At 40.2% G+C, this 23,071-nt stretch overlaps 1 protein-coding gene across 3 annotated transcripts in view; it reads left to right on the top strand.

Moving 5' to 3' along the window:
* The first annotated feature begins 10,550 nt into the window (after positions 1-10,550).
* The window catches only part of rfx2.S (regulatory factor X2 S homeolog), a 29,801-nt gene continuing 17,280 nt past the window's right edge, over positions 10,551-23,071 (top strand). Inside the window, exon 1 of one of the 3 annotated variants that reach the window (XM_041576924.1) lies at positions 10,551-10,891. The gene's annotated coding sequence lies outside the window, so the exon portion shown is untranslated. 3 annotated transcript variants of the gene reach the window in all.

Genomic DNA, 23,071 nt, shown 5'->3' with positions numbered 1-23,071 from the left:
CTAATTCAGCAGCTACTCTTAATTCTAATGTTTGTCATACATAGACATATCAATTAACCCAATTTCATAAGAGTGGTAATGTTTCAATCTTATGTTACCATTTAGAGTGAAGAAGAATTAAAAAACAGGATATCACACTAATGGTGATGAGCAGTGTCAGGTTGGCCCACCGGGATACCAGTATATTTAGCATATTTCATGATCATTCCGATTTCTTTAAGGGGGAGAAAAGAGGCTCAATAATGGAAGAAAAGAGTATAGTAAGTAAATATAAAAGACTAGAAGAATAAAGAGGTTGAGTGGGGAGAGGAGGAATAATAGGAAAGTGAGTCCACAGTCTAAGGTTTCCTGGTGGGGCCTTCTGGTGGCATCCCAGTCCAACAATGATGGAGGAAATTGAACAAATTTATATATACATACTATATGGCTGAAAGGACCCAGGCAAGCCTCTAAGCCAGGACTGGTTTTATGTTTTGGAATAGAATCCCTGATTCTAGTATAATCTAACCTTAAAGGAGAACTAAAGCTTAACTAAAGAAGTAGGCTAGGCATGTTGTACATTATGTTTTGCGTTTCTGTACCAGCCCAAGGCAACCACAACCCTTTAGCAGGGAAGATCTATGTCTCCAAAGATGCCCCCGTAGCTCCCCATCTTCTTTTCTGCTGATTCACTGCACATGCTCTGTGCTGCTGTCACTGAGCTTAGGAACCAACTCACAATATACAGTACACATAGAATATAAATGTCACAGTATAAGGCTGATTAGTAATTAATACAGATAATTACTACATGGCAGCTCAGAAACCAATGCAACTAGCACCAGAATTTAATAATCAGCGTTGTAACATCAGCTTATATCACAGACAAACCTCATTTTCTGCTTGATAATTTGCAACCCCTAAGCTTACCTTCTCAGTAGCTGCTTAGAGCCCACTGAGCATGTGAGTGTCTCAGACACTTTCTAAGATGGTGACCTGTGACAAGTTTGAAGTCCTGTATCAGCCTGTACAACTGATTCAGGGAGAGAATTCCACATCTGCACAGCTCTCACTGTAAAAAATCCCTTCCGAATATTTAGGCAGAACCTCTTTTCATCGGAATGGGTCAGCTGGAAAGACCTACTGGTAAATAATGCATTAGAGAGATTATTATATGATCTCCTTATATATTTATACATAGTTATCATATCTCCCCCTAAATACCTCTTCTCCAATGGGAACATCCTCAATTTGGCCAGTCTTCCTCATTACTAAGATTTTCCATACCTTTTACCAGCTTAGTTGCCCTTCTCTTTTCTGGAGACCAAAACTGTACGGCATATTCTAGATGGGGCCTTACTAGTGCTCTATTCAGTAGAAGAATGACCCCTTTCCTGCCGTGAATTAATGTCCGTTTTAATACAGCTCAAAACTTTATTTGCCCTTGATGCTACTGTCTGGCATTGCTTGTTACAGCCAATTTTATCATCTTCAAAGACTCCAAGGTCAATTTCCATAATGGATTTGCCTAGTGCAGTAATATATTAGATATTTTTACATCCCAGGTGCATGACTTTACATTTATCAACATTGAATCTAATTTTAGCTGCTCAGATTGCCAGTTTGTCAAGATCCTGTTGTAAGGATGCTGCATCCTGGATTGAATTAATAGTTGTCGCGGTACAGAAAATTGCTCCAACTGCACATGTGCCGCTTCACCGATCTTATTGTGGGTTAAAGTGTTGCTGCTGCAATAGTGTTAATCACTGACATCAGTGGAAGCAGCTGTAATGTCAAATAATTTAATCTGTCACTGTTTATTTCTGGCTCTTAAGAAATCTACTAAGAGGCTGGTGTGCTGCATGGCATGTTACCTGATCCACACTCTTGGACATTTTAGAAGTTTGTTCCAAACCAAGAAAAAGCTTAGTTGGTCTGAAGATAGCTCACCTAGCATGGTGTTCCCAGTGGCCTGATTACTCTGCAGAAAACTTCACTCTGGCCACAATTCCCCAACAAAAACATCGCAGGCACCAAAAGTTTCCTTAATATCAGTTCTGCCTCTTCTATATCAATCAAACCCTTCAAAAAAAGCAATATTTCACTTTTGGACGCCGAAATATGGCATCTGCTCTCAAGCAAGGCAATGTTTCTGGGTGCAGGCACATCAAAAAGCAGAGGAGAGGATTCTTGGTCTACGTTTCTGTGCAGGCTGAGATGCTCATCATCTGGCAATCAAGGGCTTTAATTCGCCCCAGAGGTGCGCAGTCTAAGCAATCGGAAAGGTCTGTAGTCATATTCAGTGGAGGTTAGCAGGTATGGTATCTATCATGATCACTACGAGGACACGAGTTATGCTCATGTTTCTATTAAATGAGAAGGAAAGTCTGTTTGCACTTTGCAGCAAATGTTAGGCACCCCCAAGTGATTGTATTGACTTACCTGAAACCCCGGGCCGGTGCTCCTATCGTCAGAAAACTGCGGCATTTATTGTAACGCCAACTGATGAACTCAAAGCATATGCTTGCTGTGCTCAAAATAGTGAAAACAAACAATACTGAAGAAAAGATTTCATCCAGTGCAAGGGGTCTCTGTTGTGGCAAGCAGTGTGTAAAGCTGGCCATAGATGCAAAGATCCGATCGTACGAATCATCGTACGATCGGACTTTCCCATCTCCCGACCCGCCACTAACCATTCAGATCAAAGTCTTACCAGTCAGATTAGTAAAAGAACAGATCAGCAATGTTCTGCCCCTGACAGCAATCGTACAATATCTATGTCCAACCAAAGCTAGTGACAGTCTCCCTCTGAAAAACGTACGATCGGCAATACACGCAGAGATATTATCGGCAGCCGACATAAATTTTCTAACCTGTCCGATCGACCAAATGACCGATCTCCGCCGGACAAAAAAGTTGGGACTCTCCACACACGTTCCGAAAATCGTATGATCAGATCCTTGCGTCTATGGCCAGCTTAAGGACCAAAATGTTAAGGAAGGGACAAAAGTTCCAATAGCTAGCAGAGATTTCAAACTGGTTAGAATTGTATCTCACAGAAGATCCATGAGTAGAAGACAAACTTTCACCATAGAGTTTGCTAAGATACTTGAAAACCAAATAGTTAAACAATTAACCATTTGGAGTTAAGATAATACTATTTGTAGAAAATTGTCTCATGGTGCATGTGACTGTGGCAAATAAAAATAAAAAGACATCCAGAGAAATGTGGTTTAATTCTGAACAGTGATCTGAATGTAGAAATTTCAGGCATGGCTAACTTCCATAAGTAATGCAAAGCCTCTCATATTTTATTTTATTCCTGTGTAGTGAGTTATAATTCTGTAACTTTACACCCAGTGGTGCATGTGATGTGGCATTTAATAGAAAATATACATCCTGTGTGGAGATGGCTGAAAGTACTCTCTTGCAATGTGCCACTGCATGTAAAACAGCCAGTGTAACGAAAAAAACCATTTCTCTTATGTGAATCCAACCAGGTAATTTTATGGGATGAGGCATCTGGTAACAAATCTTTTATTACTAAGAGATCACCAAAATGTCCGCCATGTCTATAAGCAAATGGAGGTCTCTATTTGGTAGGGAGTTTCCAGACAATTTTCCCATCTCTTATTCACAATATTGCAAATCTCTTTGCTAGCTATGCAATATGTGGTGCCAAAAATTAGGGTGGGTCATCACGTTTGTTGTCAGCCTTCCTATTGTGCAGGACGACAAGTTGTTTCAGAAGTTTGGCCCTCATTTAAAGGGGAACTATTGTGAAAATTAAAATTGAATATAAACTTCATCATACTGAAATAAGAAACTTTCTAAATACAAACAATTAAAAATTGTGTACCGTTTCTGAAATAATCAAGTTTATCTTCACTATGCATCTCTCAGCATCTTATAGGGGGCTACCTTTTGCCTAGAAGATTATTAGAGCTCACTCTATTAAAATCACTAGAAATCCTGTCTCTCTACATGCAGAATTTGTGCAAAGGGCAGTTATTTTGTTAGACTTTTTTTGTACCGGAATCAGTTATTTGAGTGAGCTCTAATTCATCTGCTAGGAAAGGGAGCCCACTATAAGTTATATTGGATCATTCATCTGACACCCAACTGCTGCATGAAGAAAGAGTGAAACAGATGCTGAGAGATAAATAGTGAATATAAACTTGATTATTTCAGAAACTATGCAGAATTTTTGATTGATTGTATTTAGAAAGTTTCTTATTTCAGTATGAGGAAGCATATATTAAAATTTTCTCAACAGTCCCCCTTTGACTCAGGACATCCCATTTAACAAATGTGTTCTGCAATTTCAATGAGTGCCTGAACTGCATGCTGAGCCTTACAGGAGAATGCAAACAGATAGGATATTTAACAAAGTAAGGCTAGAACCATATGAAGGCTGAAATTGGCCTGCTAAAATACTGAGACCGATTTCATCCCCTACATGGGCAGTAGCTTCTTCTTCATGAAGACTGAAATTGGCCTGTGTAAAGTAGGCTGATTTCAGCCCAGGTGTGGCACTAGCCTGAAGGTGGGCATACACGGAGAGATCCATTCGTTTGGTGATGTCACCAAATGACCGGATCTCTCCCCGATATGCCAATATTGGGCTGATCCGATCGTGGGCCCTAGGGCTCAACATCAGATCCTAACGATGGGTAACGGGTTTTCGGATCATGGTACCGCATCAATAAACAGATGGCCGACTTTCAGCCAGATATCGATCGGGGAAGCCAGTCGGAGGTCCCCATATCGGCCTGTGTATGGCAACCTTGAGACTATCCTTAGAATCATGCCAGATAACGAAGAGGTCATCAATGTACCTTTTGTAAAATGCAATTGGTCCACCTTTGAAAGAGAAATGTTTTGCTGTTCATATTCACTCATATTGGCAAATAAAGGAGAAAAACTTTATCCTATAACCATCACAAATACTTGCAGGTGTCCCTGAATATAAAATAATTATGCAACAGAACAAGATTTAGTAGTTCAACCAAAAACTGTAGCAGTGGATGGCCATTGTAGAAATCTCTCAGAACTTTAGCACAGGCTTGAAGATCACTTGATGGGGAATGATGCTGTAGACTGCTGACATACATAGTAATCAACAAAGAGCCCTTGAGGTGTTAAATTACATTAATGAGATTGCTGTACTATGGGTTGCAAAAAGTGGTCTATAAAAACAGTAAGGGGGTTATTTACTAAAACTTTTTTTGCTTTAGTAGAAAAACAAAAAAAATCGACCAAACTCCCAAAACCGAATCCCCTCACTTTGCTAATAAAAATTCTTGAAAAAAATTGGTGCAACAAAATCAGGCATCAATGCGATGTGAGAAAAACAACTCATCCTGGTGGTCCAGTGGTTGCGGCGGGGATGCCTGCCGTGCTGCTCCCCTTCGGCCGACATTGCGGCTACTTAGGGTGCACACCCGCGCCTCATTGGTGATATTGACGCAGGCGTGCTGGCGTAATGACGTCAGCGCGCAATGGCGCGAAATTCAAAAGGGTATTTAAAGGGATCCCATTCATTCACTCATTGCCCGTGATAGGTTTATCCTGTGGTGCTTTTGAGCCTTGTGATATCTGTTTGATCCTGTTCCTGATTCTGATTGATTCCTGTTGTGACCCCTGCCTGTCTTTTGACGACTCTACTCTCTATATCCTGACCCCTGCCTAATAACCGACTCCGATTCTGCTTAACCCTCTGATTGACTTCCTGCCTATAGCAACCGCCTTTGGCTACGGAAGGAGTACTCAGCTACTCAAATGCCGCCAGGTCTTAAAATGAGAGGAGCCAAACAGAAGTTCTGGATTAGCAAAGGGGTCAGATCATTACTGAGCTAGGACGGAAGGCAACACCAGCACACCAAGGGACAAACAAGAATATATCTGAGAAGAGTAAAAGTAAAGTCAGGCCGGCAAGTGTCGCTCCAGGCAGAGTTCACGCAAGATCAGACAGGCAGAGGTTGGTTCAGGCAGAGTTCAAGCAAAGTTAGACAGGCATGGATCAAAAACCAGAAGATATCAGAGGAAAAACCCACCCAGGAACTAATAAATTAGACCTAACAACGGGTAATGTGTTGTAGCCCACGGTCCCTTGAAATATCAAACTGCGCACCAAAACGCAATGATGTCATGAAGCTCGGTGCATAAAACCCAGAAGTGCCGCTCGCTCCGTAGGTGATGCGCCGGAAGAGAGAAAGGACTTATGGCTGCGGGCATCCCCGCCAACCCCTAGTCCCCACTAGACCACCAGGTAACCTCACATTACCTCCCTCTAGAGAAGGCCACTGGATCCCCAGGTTTATCAGAAAAATTACAATGAACTTGCTACTTAAGTCGATCAGCTCTGACATCTGAAGCAGGAGTCCAGGATCTCTCCTCTGGACCATACTCTTTCCAATGTACTAAGTACTGTAACTTATCCTGAATCAACCAATTTTTGAACTAAAAATGCAGGTTGTCCCTCAACCATTGGCGGAGGAGGAGGAGGACTGTTGTTGAATCTGCTTAGCTGGTTTTAAAAGAGAAACATGAAATGTGTTAGCAATTTTGAGATTACTGGGAAGTTCAAGATGAACAGTAAAAGGGTTGATAATTGCATATATGGATATGGACCAATAAACCTAAGGCCCAACTTAAGAGAAGGAACCCTGAGTTTAACATTTTTTGTAGACAACCGAACCAAGTTCCCAACCTGATATTTGGGTGCTACCTCAAGGAACCTGCTGCTGAATCTGCTGCTGAATCCACTGCCTTTTTTTGAGCGGAAGTAGCCATAGCAAGAGAGTCATGTACCTTGAGCAAGATTTTAGAGAAATGGACCAAATTAGATTTATCCGTAGGAACAGGGGATAAGCAACCACAATAACAAAATGCTTTTGGATGTAAACCATACACAATGAAAAACTGAGACTGACCAGTGGGTGCATAAGAAGAATTGTTATATGCAAACTCTGCCCATGGAAGCATGTTGGCCCATAGCAATAGATTGTCAGAGACATAAAGACTGGTTTACTCTTTCCATCTGACCATTGGCCTCAGAATGATATGCAGAAGAAAAGGATAAGTTAATACTCACCAAGGAGCAGAAAGCCCTCCAGAATTGAGACAAATTATCTGACACAATATTTTCAGGGAAACCATGAAATTTGAAAACATTACAAATAAACAACTCAGTCATCATTTTGGCAGAAAAAAGGTTTGGCAGTGGAAAAAAAACATTACTCATCTTGTTGAATTTGTCAACCACCACCCAAATTACATTATTCCCCTGAGAAGGAGGATCTACTATAAAATCCATAGAAAGATGAGACCAGGGTCTGTTTGGAATAGAAAGTGACCGTAACAGCCCTTGTGGTAACACATACCTCCCAACTGTCCCGCTTTTGAGTGGGACAGTCCTGCTTTTTATAGCTCAAACTGCAGTCCCGGATTTGTACTGATATGTCCCGAGTTTCTTTTTCATCTCCTGCACTGAACAGCCAGAAAAAGATACAGAGTTTCTGACATAATTGGCTCTTGGCAGAGAGCCCAGGATAGATACTTTTGTATCAGTTTTAGATAAGATAAGAACTATGACTCACAGCTCACAGCTGAAGGGCAATTCACCTTCATTATCAAAACTATAATAACACATAAAAACCACAGAAATGCATTCAAACTTTCAGAACCTGCCAAATGTATAAAATGGACATGGTAATTAGGGGGTGTGGTCATAAAATGGTCGTGGTCAAAGCAATTCTCAGTGAGGCAAATCTTTTTGTCTCTCTTTCTGTTTCCATAATGTTGGGAGGTATGGGAACATTCTAGAGGATTTAGATCTTTGACAAACAGAACAAGAATTAATAAAAATTTGAACATTTAAACGAAGGCCACCATACATTTCAAGACAATGCAATGGTCTTATTAATAGGGATGCACCGAATCCACTATTTTGGATTTGGCCAAACCCCTGAATCCTTTGCAAAAGGTTCAGCTGTACACCAAACTGAATTTGCCTATGCAAATTCGCATTCGGTTTGGCCGGGCAGAAGACCAAATCCCAAACCGAATCCTTGATTTGGTGCATCCCTACTTATTAATAACCAGATGTCCTGACATTTTAGAACGATGAGTTTTAGTGAGTACCTGCTCCCTAAGATTTTCAGGAACAAAGAGTCTCCCAAGGGGAGTATTCCCTGGAGCCAATCAGGACCTAGGATTTACCTAGGCCGACTGTCAATCATCGCCCCTGTTCCCTACCTTATATTTGTGCAAATTTTCATCAGGACTGGAGATTAGGGCATGGGAAATTTAAAAAATTATTGTATCCCCAGTGTTTTTTAACCAATGTTGGTGTGGTTAGACAGCATACCGCCCCTTAAAATCCTGCCGCCCTAGGCCCTGGTGGCCTTTCTACAAATCTGGGCCTGGAGACAATATTTGAGCCTGAGACAGAAGAGTGGCAAGATCTGACCCTAGGGCTGCCACAAACACCTCTTTGGGGATAATGGAAATGCACTCAAAGGATTCAGACAGGTTTGATTCAAAAACCCTAGAGTGTGTCTGCCTGAATATTTCTCCATTCCTCAAAGGCCCATTTAATGGCTAATAGTTCTCTATTACCAATGTCATAATTGGCCTCCGAAGAAGAATTTCCTGGATAAAAAAAAAGGATAAGGATGTACCTTATTACTTATTGGATGCCTTTGGGAACCGCTCCTGCCCCAACCTCTGGAGCATCTACTACCACAATAAAATGGTAAGGTTGTGTCAGGATGACGAAGAACAGGAGCGGACTCAAATTCTTTTTTTTGCAAGATGGTGGAGTGCTCTACCTGGTTGATGATCACTTATTGGAAGTGCTGGGTGCTTTACCGAAAGACCCCCTTTGCACAGGTTCATGGATACATGTATGAAAAATCCAGAAGCACACCAATAAATTGCTTAATGAAGCAATCGGTGTTTTAATAAGCCCATGTGTATCCACAAAAACTGCAACGTTTCTGGCCCCTCCGGGCCCTTTATCAAGCCTAAAACTGTAGGGATGCTCCGAATCCAGGATTTGGCCAGGATTCAGCCTGTTTCAGCAGGATTTGGCCAAATCCTTTCAGCCCGGCCGGACCAAATCCAAATTTGCATATGCAAATTAGGGGCAGGGAGGGAAATTGCGTGACTTTTTGCCCCAAAACAAGGAAGTAATAAAGGTTTTCCTATTTCCACCCATAATTTGCATATGCAAATCCGGACGAATCTTTAGCAAAGGATTCGGGGGTTCGGCTGAATCCAAAATAGTGGATTCGGTGCATCCCTATTAAAGTGTTCACAATACAAAATCTCAATTTAAAGTGAAAGTGGTAGGTGGGAGTGGGGAAGGTTTGTTAAAACCTAACAAAATAACTGCCCTTTGCACAAATTCTGAATGTAGAGAGACATGGTGTCTGGTGATTTTAATTGAGTGAGCTCTAATACATCTTCTAGGCAAAAGGAGCCCCCCTATACAGGGTCAGACTGGGGTGCCCAGTGGGACTAATGACCCCTGCGTGGTGGCCCTGCGCGGCTCCTGAAAAACGTTTCCCCCCCCCGAATCAGATCCGGAGAGGGGACTGGCCCGGCGGGGCCCATTAAGGGTCAGGGCCCACCAGGTTTGTTCCTGGTGTCCCAACCGGGCCAGTCCTACACTGCCCCTTTAAGATATATTGGATCTAAATGTCAATGAATATCTGACACCCAACTGCTGCATGAAGACAGAATGAAAAGAAACAGATGCTGAGAGAGGGAGGGATAGTGAAGATAAACTTGATTTCAGAAACGATGTAGAATATTTAAATTGATTGCACTTAGAAAGTTTTTTTTCTTTCAGTATGATGAAGCTTATATTAAAATTTCATTCTCTCCACAGTTCCCCTTTAACAAGCAAATATTGTGTAACCCTCAAACTATTTATGAACTCATTCGATCCATTTTTGGAGGACAGGTGTAAATAAATGATAGCTGTATGATCAATGCCTCCCAAAGTGACCACCACACACAACTTATAATAACACTTTTAAATCCCCTTTAATTGAGTCAGATGAAAAGCCGATGCGTCGTCCTTCTATCAAGCTTTGTACTCATCCGCCAAGCCTGATCATAGTTAAAAAATGTCCCATTAAATTCACCGACCACCAGCGGGACAGTGAGAGAAAATGGCAGACTTGTAGAGCACGCGGGTGACTAGGAAAGATCGCTGGGACGTGTGTTCATTGTTCTGTCAGGCAGAAGTAACTGTAATTCAAAGACAAAAACCCGTATCTTCCACTACATACACGTTGTACGTTGGTCTGTTACAAAAACGCATGGAAATGCAAATAAAGAAAGCGGAACATTTGAGATATCAAATTTCACCTATTAGTGTTTTACACGCGCACTCACAGAAAAAAAAATAAAATGGCGCGGACCCTTTAAAGAATTCCGCGCCGCCACTTCCTCAGAGTTTGCCGGTTGCCTAGTCAACCGCCCTTCCCCCACCCTTAGCCAATCACCTCCTCCCGCCACTGCTGGCGCCAAAGCGCAGGCCTAGCCCTCGCCATCAATCCTGAACACAGATAGGGGAAGGTGTGACATCATTCCACAAATCACGCCTACTACTGGAGCTGATTCGATTAAGTGATTGACGTCACCAACCGGCAGCGAATAGGAATGTTGGAGGAGGAAGGTGCTGGGAGTGGAACAGCGGGTAGTGGCGTCAGAGGGAGAGGATAGCAACTGTTGCCTTGAGACCCCAGGCGCCATAGTGACTGTAGCCGTGGAGACAGTTACTTGCCAACCGGAGACACACGGAGCTGCAGTGGCCGGAGAAGTAACCCGGGGATCGTGGAGCCATCATTATCACCACAGCGACGCGTACCAAAACTGCCTGGGTAGCTGGACGGAGGTGAATCGCTTACCCTAATAACTTTAAAATGGCACTGGGTCAGAGGGTGGTTAAGTCAATGTGGGGGCCAGCGGGGCGAGGTTGACAGCGTTTTGTTTGTAACAGACCATGGCAGGACATTTTCACTCGTACGAGTATGCCTTTGCTGCTAGAACATAACCTGATCCACCGCTTGTTCGTCTGTGGCTTCTCGCTATCCCATTATCCCAGGGCAACGCGAGCTTTCGAGTTCTCTTTTTGGGCCCTTAAAAGTTTCCACGTTGTCATAGCAACGATGCTGTGGGATGCCAGATTGCTCGTATCTTTTCTGCCTTTGTAATTCGCAGAGTGCCACAGTAGAGTGTACATTTAGAGGTGGGGGTGGGTATCTGTGCAGTACACAGGGAGATGCCTGACAGGGAACAACATCCATGAGCCAGGCTAATTTTCAATTGATGGAGGAGACTGCTAACTGCTCATCTTCCACACCTAGTTTAGCTCTTCATGCCTTGGTAGCAATATAACCTTCCCCTACTTATTCCCTTCTATTTATTCCTACCAGCAACACATTGTTGTCCTTAATACCTGTAACACAAGCTGCAAGAACGACCTACTTTTTCTGATTCCTCTTTTGGACATGCAGCCAGGCAATCGCCCTCCCCACCAATGGTATAGTGTCTGTGGAATAGGGGTTCTATACTTCTATTGTCTTTTGAACGTGCAGCAAGTTGCACCTAATAAAATGCAAATGCAATGAATCGCAATTCTAAACGGCTCGTGAGTATAACCATGCAGAATATAGTGGAATCCATTAGCTGATGCGTTTAGCGGCGCTCAAACCTGCGTTTCAAACGCCTGTGTGTCAGAAGCCTTAATTTGGTTGGGTTGGATAATACAATTTAGACGTTCAGTTAACTTTTGAGTATGTAATAAAATGTTCCGTTCTTAGCAGCTTTTCATGTGCTCTTTTTTTTTACATTTTTTTTATAGTTTTTAAATTATATGCCTTCCTCTTATGCCTTTTTCCAGCATTCGGTTGGGGATCACTGACCCCGACAGCCAAAAGACTATTGTTTTTGTGAGGTTTCAATAGTTACATTACATTAACCTTTAATTGTTACATTATATTACTGCTCTTTCTGTTAAGACCCTCTCTATTCATATTCTGGTCTTTCATTCATACCAAACCCTGGTTTCTAGGGTAAGTTCGACCCCAGTAACTGGATAAATGAGGAAGTTCCAGACTATGGAGCTGGTGAGCAAAGATAAAAAATTGAATAAGGATTTAGCCATTCGCACCAAATGGCACTTTACGGATGAATTGATCACTGTTTATAATTTATTTTTTTGATCGAATCACACCTTATTGATGTTAATGAATGGTATCACAAATTAAATTAATTGATTTAGGCGAGAGAAGCACTTAGCCCTTTAATTCAATTCATTTATTGTACACAGACATTAACGAATTGATAAGGGATAAACGCAAGCAATCAATATAAATAACGACAGGATCCAAGGGAATTAATTGGTCTACTTTGTAGTAACAATTTTGGGATTAACCACTAAAGGTATTCGGGGTAAAATGTACTTCTATCAGAATTAAATAAAAATATTCCAAAAACCACATATAGAAAAAGAAATGTCATAAATGTCACTGTCTACATAGCTAAAGTTAATGTAAAAAGTGTACAATCCCTTTTAACACAAGCTAATTTTCTTTGTAAGTTATTGCCTTGTCATAAACTACGCTGTGCAGCTAGATCTTCTTTTCACACACCTGTTCTACTGTCCTGTTAGTATTTTTAACTAAGCTGCAAAGCACTGACCTTTTGAGGGTCATGGTGTAAATAAAGTTGTTTCTTTGTCGATATATATTTTATTCAGAACTAACATTGTATTTCTTTAAACACCAGTATTCATTTTCATTCATTATCTGGCGTTGCTGTCTTAATTCACCCTAATAAATTTACTGGGGACTTTGCTAAAGGTCAAAAAAACTTCAGTACCCAACTAATACAGTTTTTGGTAATTGAAGAGCATATGGTTAAATTATAGTGTGCAACCCACTATTATCCACTGATGAGGTGCAGTTCCCAGGCTGATGATACAGGCTCTACACAGTGCTGTACACTCTATATTTCAGGTCAGTAAGTTACAAGCTTAGAGACCATGCAATCTAATATTTCATGTTTGAGGCACCGTAAGGCGGAATCTCTTGCGTATCAATTAGTGATCCATACAGTTTTCATGCCCAGGATTTTAGCATGTATTTATTACAGTTTTATTGCTTTTCATGAAATCCTTTAAAGTAATATTTCTTAGATCTGCCCAGTTTTGCATCAGCACCGTAACCCATAGCAACTAATATGCAATTATCTTTGAATGGCCTAGTGCAGACTAATAAAAAGGAAATGTCCAATTGGTTGCTATGGGTTACTGCACTGATGTAGATTTGCCCATGTTTCATTAAATTCCCCATCTCTGGGTTGTGGCCCAACTGAATAGTTATTGTTTTACCTCCCATTCTATGGTCCCATCCTTTTTTTTTTTTTTTCTATTGAAAAATTTACTTCACCGTGGGTATGTTTTATTTCAATATTGCTCAGTCACTTACAATTTTGGTGCACCTTATCAGAGTTGCAACAGTTGGTCTCCTGCACCCCAATTCAAATTAATAGTATACTGGCATCAATTTTTAAAACAGTTTTTCTTCGTTTTTCTATCGTCTGAAGAAGATATAACAATCCACATGGAAATTTTCGAGCCTGTTAGGTTGATCATCGCTTGCTGCTGCGCTTTACTTAAACAGCAGGAGTTAAAATTTTTTATTTTTTTTTAGTGCGGGGGGCTGAGCAGCACTTTGTTTAACCATCTTTTTGTGACAAGGCAAGGGTGATGTGGATGGGAAAGCTTGTGCTTGGTAGCATTTGATCAGCATGGGGCAGGCAAATTATATCATTGCAGATGTCATGGCAACATTCAGACTTATGGGATGCAAGTGAATACATAGAAGACACCCCCCCCCCCACGCGCCCATAGTGCGACCCATAGGGAGAGGAAATTGCTCATGTGTTATACTTTTCCTTTTCTGGTGCGGTCCGAGAAATTGCTTTTGAGCAACTTTTGTGCTTCTGTTGTGTATTTGCTGAAATTCAGTGTTTCTGCCTCATCAGATGTGTTGAATGTTTGATGCATGTTGGAAACTAAATAACCTGTCAATAATTAAACTAAACTGTAAACCCAATTATTGAGATGAAGTCCCAAGGCTTTGCAGTAGGAAAGCTAAACACAGTTTTGAGTTATGCACAGTGAACTTTTGATGGCCCTATTTAATTAATCCAATGTTTTTCCACTGTGGTTTTAACTTTAGTGTTAGTGTTGGGACTATATTAATAATCCTGTCCCAAGCACGGTGTGCCTGTGTACTGATGTGTAGTAGTCAGTACCTGCTGGCTCCTTGAATCCAAGCACTGTAGTGGATAAGAAATGAATATTTTTCTGTATTGTCCTTAGTTAATTGGTGTTATTATCTCTATAGACCTCTGTGTAAGAGATGCATGCCTCTCTTAAAGGAGAAGTAAAGTTAAAAAACGATACCTATTTCTTTCTGTTTACCAGCAGCCCCCCTCCTGAAACGCCATATTAAAAAGTGTCTATTTAGTAGTGGCTTTGTGTACCCTTGCTCGTTAGTTTCTCCACCGTTCAAACTTTGGCGCCGCCATTTTCCATTCTGCCTCTACTGTACTGCGCATGCGCCTCATTTCAGACCGACAGCCTCTAAACAAGGAGGCATTAAAACAAAGTTAAAATAAAGGCTTCTTTTTAATTTGCGCTGTTTTCCTTTTATTAAACATGTATTTAGACAGACCTCTGTCAGACAGACCAAAACGCTGGGAATATTTAGCTGACCTCCGTTGCTCAGCTCCTGCGCTCACTGCCAAGCTGTAAATTAAAACCGGAGTGAGCGCAGGAGCATGTAAGCTTCAACAGGGAAGAAGCATCGCGATTGGCGGTTGAGTGAAAGCAGGCGGGGGCAGAGGTCAGGAATGAGGAAAGGCTAAATCACGTGCCTGCAACGTCAGCTCTTCAAAGGAAAGCCACAATATACTCATGCGCATGTGCAGGGCACTGCTGTGAATGATTGCGCATGCGTGTGCCCTAATAGGACTCGTTTTTGGACTGCAGCCAGGGAATGCTTCCATATACAGCTTTGAGCTTTTTTTAAAAATGATGACAGCACAAACCTTAATAGAAAAACGAATGAGGGAATGCTTACTGGTATGGATACTTTTATTTCATGGTCAGCAGTTAGAGCTTTATTTGATTTTTGACTTTACTTCTCCTTTAAGCTGGCCATAGACGCAAAGATCTGATCGTATGAATCGAGGATTCGTACAATTTTTGGACCGTGTGTGCAGAGTCCCGACATTTTTCGTACGCCGGAGATTGGCCGATCGGACAGGTTAAAAGATTTCTGTCGGCTGCGGGTAATATCTCTGCATGTATTGCCGATTGTACAATTTTCAGAGGGAGCCTGTCACTAGCTTTGGCCGGACATAACTTTCATACGATTGCTGTCAGGGGCAGAACATCAGCTGATTTGTTCTTTTGTACTTTATTTGATCGGAATGGAATGATTTGTACGATTGGATCTTTGCGTCTATGGCCAGTTTTACTTACCTGCTTTGACCAATGGTACAGTTTTGCTCTCTAGAGCTTTATTAGCAATCATGCCATATCCCTGTTATTTATTTAACATGATACTTATTAACTCTGAAGTCTTGCTCATACTGAGATGAAATGAGTTAAATCTTATATAAGTAATCTCAATAGCTGTGGGCAGATGTTTGTTTTTCCAGGAGATACAAGCTATAAACCTCCTCCACACCACCTGTATCCTCTTGCCTCCAGGCGCTATTTAAAATACGCCGGCATCACTGTTTTCATATTTAACTCTGGTTTCCTTGGTTCCCATCCTAAACACAAGGGGACTTCCTCAAACTCTCGCTGAACAGAGACACCTACTGGTTAGAGTACTGCAGGGTTAAGCATTTTCTCCCTCCCCCTTTAAATTCTAAATCTGACTGTGGAATTTTGTGCCTGGCAAAGAGGCAATAATATTTTTAAATTGAACTCTTAACAGACTTATTTAAAGGAGACCACACATTTACTAATAATATATATGTTTCAATATGTGTAACGGCCAATACTTATTTAGACCATTATATAACTTCAAGGAGGTTATCAGAGGCACTGGCTAGAGACCTGCATAGGTGTGTTTGTGTCGACCCTCTTCCAACCTGTTAATCTGTCTTTTTGTCCCCATAGACCTGCTACTTTGCTCATAACCTGGATATTATGTAATCTAGTTATGATGACCCTTGAGCAGGCAATAGAGACCTACACGCTACTCCAATGCAAGGCATCCACAGAATGCCTGCATAAATGGAATATTATGGATTTTTCACCTGAAACCTGGATTTAAAGCTATTTTTTCTTGGCCCCGTACAGGCAACCTTCTTATTTTTTTATTTTTTTTTATACCTGTTTCTTTTTCCCCCATAATATATAGTCCTAATCCCCTAGAAAATGTAATATTGGGGTTACACTTAAGCATTTAAAGATGAGCATTCCCTTGAACTAGAGTTGCTATGCTGGAGAGCCATAAAAAAAACCCACAGTAGCAGGATCAATTTTTTTTTTTTTTTTTTTTAAATCCATGTTTCTTAACCTAGGGTCGGTCCCAGATGCTAGTTGCTAGACTGCAACTTCCAGCAAGGGTTTAAAGGAGAAGGAAAGGCATCCTGCACTTGCTCCATGGTGTTCACTGGTATAACCTTGGGCCGGTGCAGTTTTCTGCTGATCGGAGCCCGGGGTTTCAGGTAAGTCAATCACTTGCAGGTGCCTAACGTTTGGCATCCCCAAGTGCAGAATGCCTTTCCTTCTTTAGGCATCTCAAAGATGTAGTTGAACAACATCAGTGGACCCAAGGTTAAGAAAGAGGACTGTAACTTCTTCATGGAGAACACGGTTGAATATGTAAAGTTGGCCATACACGGGCCGATGGCATGACAGACCGAGTCGGCAGCTTATTGGCCCGTGTATGGGGCCCCCTGATGGGCTTCCCCAATAAAGATCTGCCCGAAAGTTGGCCAGATCTCTATCGGATCGGACTAAGAATCCCGTCGGATTGGTCGCATCTGTTCGTTGATGCGGTCCCGCAATCCGACCGCCCATTACCATTTGTTAGGAACCGATCGTTGGGCCCTAGGGCCCATGATTGGATCAGCCCGATATTGCCCACCTCAAGGTGGGCATATCGGGGAGACAAATGAGCGGATCTCTCCGTGTATGGCCACCTTAAGTTATCAGAAAAATAAGATCCATCCATATAAGTTTTTATTGCCCATGGCATGTTCAGGATCTTAAAAACATTCTGTCCTGTTGTATACAAACTGTCTGCCTACAAGTTAGTAATGTTGCCCTTTGGGATCATTAATATCATTTGTCTGTTATTGTGCTTGTCTTCCCTTCTGTATATTCATCTTTTCTATTAAAAGGGTGCTTCATCTTTAATTTCACTTTTCGTATGTTATAGAATGGCTAATTCTAAGCAACTTTTCACTTTGACTTTATTTTTTATAGTTCTTGAATTATTTGAATTTTTTTTTTGACCCTTTCCAGCTTTCAAAAGGGGGTCACCGACCCCATCTAAAAACAAATGCTCTGTAAGGCTGCAAATGTGTTAATATTGCTACTTTTTATTACTCCTCTTATTCAAATTAATGCAATGTTTCTAGGGTAATTTGGGCCCTAACAACCAGATAACTGAACTTGCAAACTGCACAGCCGCTGAATAAAAAGCTAACTCAAAAGCTAACTCAAAAACCACAAATAATAAAAAATTAAACCCAATTGCAAACTGTCTCAGAATTACTGTACATTATGCTAAAAGTTACTAAATGAACAACCTCTTTTAATTGAAAGCTAATTAATAGCTCATTACTTCTTATTGAAAGCATTTTTCATGGACAAAAGCAGAAAGGAAACCTCAAGACATGAATTAAATTACATTATTTTATACCAAAACCAGTCAGATCACTGTTTTTTGGGAAGGGTTTATTTATGATGATTCCTAATGACCCCTCTATGCTCTGGTGGAACACAATAGATTTAGCTCATGCTGCTGAGTCACTTGGCTGTTTTCCATTAAAAAGGAAAGGGGGGGGAATGAACACAAATATTTTAACAAAGTAACTTGATCTTTAATGCCTGACAGGAAGTTTTGAAATACCTTTCAGGCAGCTTTATGAAATTACCACTCTAATGCACAGCTTTCCTTTACCCTTCACCTTCTTGATGACCACATTTGTCCTCTCCTGTTTATAATAATCTGTACACCCCCCAGTGTTTATTAGAAAACAAATCCTTGCAATGTATTGTACGAACAGATGATTCAGCTGCTTTCTAAATGTAGGAATCTAGATAATCACTGTTCAGGCTAAGTTTCACTTGGCATTTTTTAACTGTGGCACAATTTGCCTGCCAAAAAATACCCCTCGGTGGCTGATTACTTGAAAGAACTGGCATAATAATCTCTGGTACTGAGGGTCTTGGAAGTGCATTGCAAGTAATCTGCAATGAGTAGCTCTGTTTGTTGGGTTATCAGAACCATGCATTTTTCATAGCATTAAAGGGGATGTTCACCTTCCAAACACTTTTCAGTTCCGTTTTTTTCAGATTATTCCCCAGATGTAAAGACTTTTTTTCAATTACTTTCCATTATTTATTTTTTTTACCATTTTTTCAAAATCTAAGTTTAAATTTGAATGTCCCTGTCTCTGGTGTTTCACTCTGGCAGCTCGGTAATTCAGGCGCACTTTAAACTTACAATTTTGCAACAATTATTTGATACATTTCTCAGCAGCATCTCTGGAATATTGGCAACTATTGTATCAATTCTAACAGCTGCCTGTAATGAAACCCAGGGATTCTGCTCGGCAGGGACAAAGATAATAAATTGATCAACTAAATGTATCACTTTAGTACAGTTTAGGGCAAGGACATGTGGCGTTTTTCGTTGCGATTTTAAAAACGTGCGGCCAAGCGTAAATACACCAATGAAACCACACATGCATGATAATGTGCATTTTTCAGCCTTTAGTTTTCTTTTCTCAACATGCATTTCTGTTTGTTCTCATTCCCCACAATTTTAGTAAACTTTTGTGAAAAAAATCCAAGTGGAAAAAATTTAATGCAGAATGTAGACGTACTGCTTTGTCAATACACAACGTAATTACGTCGCAAGCATACAATGCCGTAAATACGTATATGCGGAAATCCACCTCGCAAGAGTTTGGCCGGCGTTGAAAATGCGCAGCGTATTTTAGCGAAGCATATTTCCAAACCTGCAGATCCCATAGAGTTCAATAATATGGCATTTCCTTGGCGTATTGACGTTTCTACTAAAAATGCAAAACGCAAATACGAGTGTCTTGTGGCGGATGTTGGCTCGCAAGTGCCCCATGGGAATGGCTATAGTGCATATTCCATTATTTTCAATAGGGCTTCATTTTGTGTGTATTTATGCTCGACTGTATTTTTTTAAAAATGCAATGTAAAATCGACATGTGTGACCTTGCCCTTACAGGGTCGGCGCTCCCCTCCCAGAGCTGCTTTAAAATTAGAAAAACTGTAACACATAGAAAAAAGAAAGTAATTTTACAAAAGTCGTTATTTCTGGTGATCTATCTTAAAGCAAATAGTTGTTTGAAGGTGAACAATCCCATTAAAATTATTATAGTGCCTTTTTAAATTTATTTTAACATTTCAGTGCTTGTGAATTACCCTTTTTATTTGGCACCCTGTAATTGAAGCTGCTAAAACGCCTGTTGTGATGGAATGCACTGTCCTACTAAATTATCAACAATATTAGCAAAATAGTAATAGTGGCATAATAAAACTAGACTAACATGCATGTAAATGTAATGTATGCCTTTAAAACTCCTGTTGTGATGGAATGAACTGTCCTACTAAATCATCAGCAAAACTCACAAACTAGTTATACTGGCATAATAAAACTAGACTAACATGCAAGTAAATTTAATGTATGCTTTCTAGGTAATATCAACTATGACACATTCCTGTTTAAGCTCCAGCTCTATTGAGTGTCCTTGTTCAGTTTTTAAATGGCACAGACTAGAATGAAGATGTAGGCTTAGATCTTTAACAGTTTAGAATTTAAAAGCTGTCTGGTTCAAGCTATATATTCAAATTAAAACTTATTTTAGTATTCTATTTCTAGGATGATTTGCAATGGGCCTTGTTTTGTCTCTTTCTTTTGAGGTTTCGATTATTTAACTTTTTGTTCTGTTGCTTTCTGGTTACTAGGGTACCACTTTCTCGAGCATCTAGGCTGTGATTTGAATAGAAGGCTAAACAATGACTAGGAAAGGTTATGAACACAAAGATAAGGGAAAATAAATAGTAGAAATCCAGTTGCAAAAGTAATGTATCCTCTGTTTGCCAGGTTCAGTTTGCATTTTAGGATAGATAGAAGCTGAAAGTCTATTAAATGCAAAACCTTTAAATAAAATTGTAGCTGAAAGGCTATTAAAAATGGTATCACCTTAACATGTAGATGTAAAATGTTTGTCCCATTTAAAAAAATAACTTTTACTGCAATATCTTGACATTACACTGTCACTGAGAAAACCCTTGTACTGGTTGCCAAACTTTGTATTGCATAGGCTGTATTAAATGTCTGAATTAGTTATTGCTATATATTATATAGTACAGTGTATTAAAAACTAATGTGGAGCAAAGGTGGGAGATGAGTGTCCGAGATGGTGGAAATATTTTCTCCTTAAAAGTTCAAAAAGCTGGATAAATTTCAAGCAAATGTTGTTGGATCGTTTCTATATGCAGAGGTTTCCATCACATTTTTCTTGATGGGAAATCTGGTGACAGCCTTCTATCAGTCAATAGCCTACGTCTGGTTTAGCAATGTGCCAGTTTAATCACTGTTTATATATTTAAGGAGTAATATGTATAACCCTGTGTAAGGTAAATTCAATCTCTCCTAGCAAATTGAACTGGCTAGAGCTTTATGGTGAAGTGTGGGCATCAGATTTTTCTTCCAGATGTGCCTGTTCCTTACATATGTGAGGTGCTGCTTACCTTGTCGGGAAGTCAAGTTAATTGTACAGATGGAATCTGTTAGCAGAAAACTGTTCTCCAGAAAGCTCCAAATTACGAAAAATCAAAATAATCCAGATCAATTTCCTTTTTCTCTCTAATAATAAAACCGTGCCTTGGAGCAAAACCAGCCTATTGGGTTTATTCAAGAGTTTCTACTAGACTTTAAGGTGGCCATAGACGCAAAGATATAGTTGTACGAATTGAAGTTGTGGAAAGTCCAGACATTTTTCGTACCATGTCAATTGGTCATTTAGTCGATCGGACAGGTTAAAAGGTTTCTATCAGCGAACGATAAATTCTTATTCGATATCTGATGATATCCATGGTTGACTGTCACTAGAATTTGTCTGACATAACTTTTGTACGATTGCTGTCATGGGGGCAGAACATTGTCTGATTTGTTTTTACTACTTTATTTAATCTGAATGGTTAGTGGCAGGCTGGACAGTGGCAGATTGGGACTTTCCGATCGTTCGTCCGATACAATGGTACGTCTATGGCCAGCTTTAGGTATGAAGATCTGTTATCTGCAATACCCCAGGCCCCAAACATTCTGGATAAAAAGTCCCATGCCTGTATATTGTTTTTCATATATTAATACAAGCTGTGAAGCTATACCTATATATAATAATTCTCTAGTGATTATTGTTTGAATGTTTGCTATAATGTACTTACTTAAAATACGTGAATGGCTGTCCATGCATGAAATATTTATAGTAACAGAATCCAGTGCTGTGCATTATTTAAGCTTGCTATATATTGTAGTCTTGTTCTTGACAACTTTAAATCCAGAGCACTCAACAATTACTTATTTTTACAGCGGCTTTATTTAAAAAAGTGAAATTTTGACAGTGTGGCTGTGCAACTGAATGTCCAAGTGCACTGAACTTGGTGAACTTTTTTGTTCCAATCCAATGTAGCACTGAATAGTCATTCCTCGGGGTAGTGTGTTAGAGCCTTTCTGTATTGACTGCTTCTGATATAAGTCTTATTTAATAGCTCACCTGTCTTCCCTGCATGTTTAAACTTGCCATGTTGAATGAAGGTTTGTTCTCCATTTTCTTACATTTGCTTGCTAAATGCATACCTAACATTCCTTCCTGTTGCATAGTCCTTATTTTATTTCACACCATTTTAAACGTCACATAATCTCTCCATTCAACATGTACTATTGGCATACTATACTGGTAGCTGGATGGCAGAATAACCGCCCCCCCCCCCCCATTCTGTGTAATTTCTACTGGGTGTTTGTTGTTTTCAGGATTGGGGGTGTTTGTTGTTTCTAGGCTTCTTCATTTAAAGAGGTGGTTCACCTTGGTCTTGATTTTTTAAATCTAGTTTTTAGATTTGTCATCCTCCTTTACCAGCTTTCAAAGGGGATGGGGTTCCTGACTACAGCAGCCAAAAACTATTGCTTTGTGAGGTAACAATTATTGTTGTTGTAGCTTTTTATTAACTCTCTGTTTTAGCCCTCCTCTATTCATATTCCTGTCTCTAAAACCACTGTCTGTTTACTAGGTTAAAGTAGACCTTAGCAATCAGATAGCTGCCAAAATTCTAAACTCGTGTCTTCTGTCATATCGGCTGTATAAGGATCAGGATAAAGGGATAAAATGTGTACATGCCCTTACAGTAAGTTATGGTGCACTTTCAGAAGGCAGGGCCTTCATACCCTCCTTAGCAGCTCTTACATGGTATTATTGTATTCTCATAGCTAACATAGTACTGTGGCTTTAGTGGCCACACTTGTAGAGATTGAAATCAGTCCCTAGGTTTGTTTTTTTAACTGATCTGGCCAAATCTCTAATTTTGTAGTATCATTTTCTCTATGAAGTGTGCATAACAAATTCGTTAGTATACCACGAAAAAAAAAAAAAAAACAAGAATAATTAAACTTTAAAATCGCACAGCCTTTATTAAGAAATAACTTACCAAAACTCCGATTGCGCTCCTCTTCAGAAAATGGTGACGATCCATCGTGCGGCGCTCTATTTCTTC

Source organism: Xenopus laevis, chromosome 1S, assembly GCF_017654675.1.
Source record: "Xenopus laevis strain J_2021 chromosome 1S, Xenopus_laevis_v10.1, whole genome shotgun sequence".
In the NCBI taxonomy this organism is placed as follows: domain Eukaryota; kingdom Metazoa; phylum Chordata; class Amphibia; order Anura; family Pipidae; genus Xenopus; species Xenopus laevis.
The sequence above is the reverse complement of the archived record's forward strand: the minus strand, read 5'-3'. Positions and strand labels throughout refer to the sequence as shown.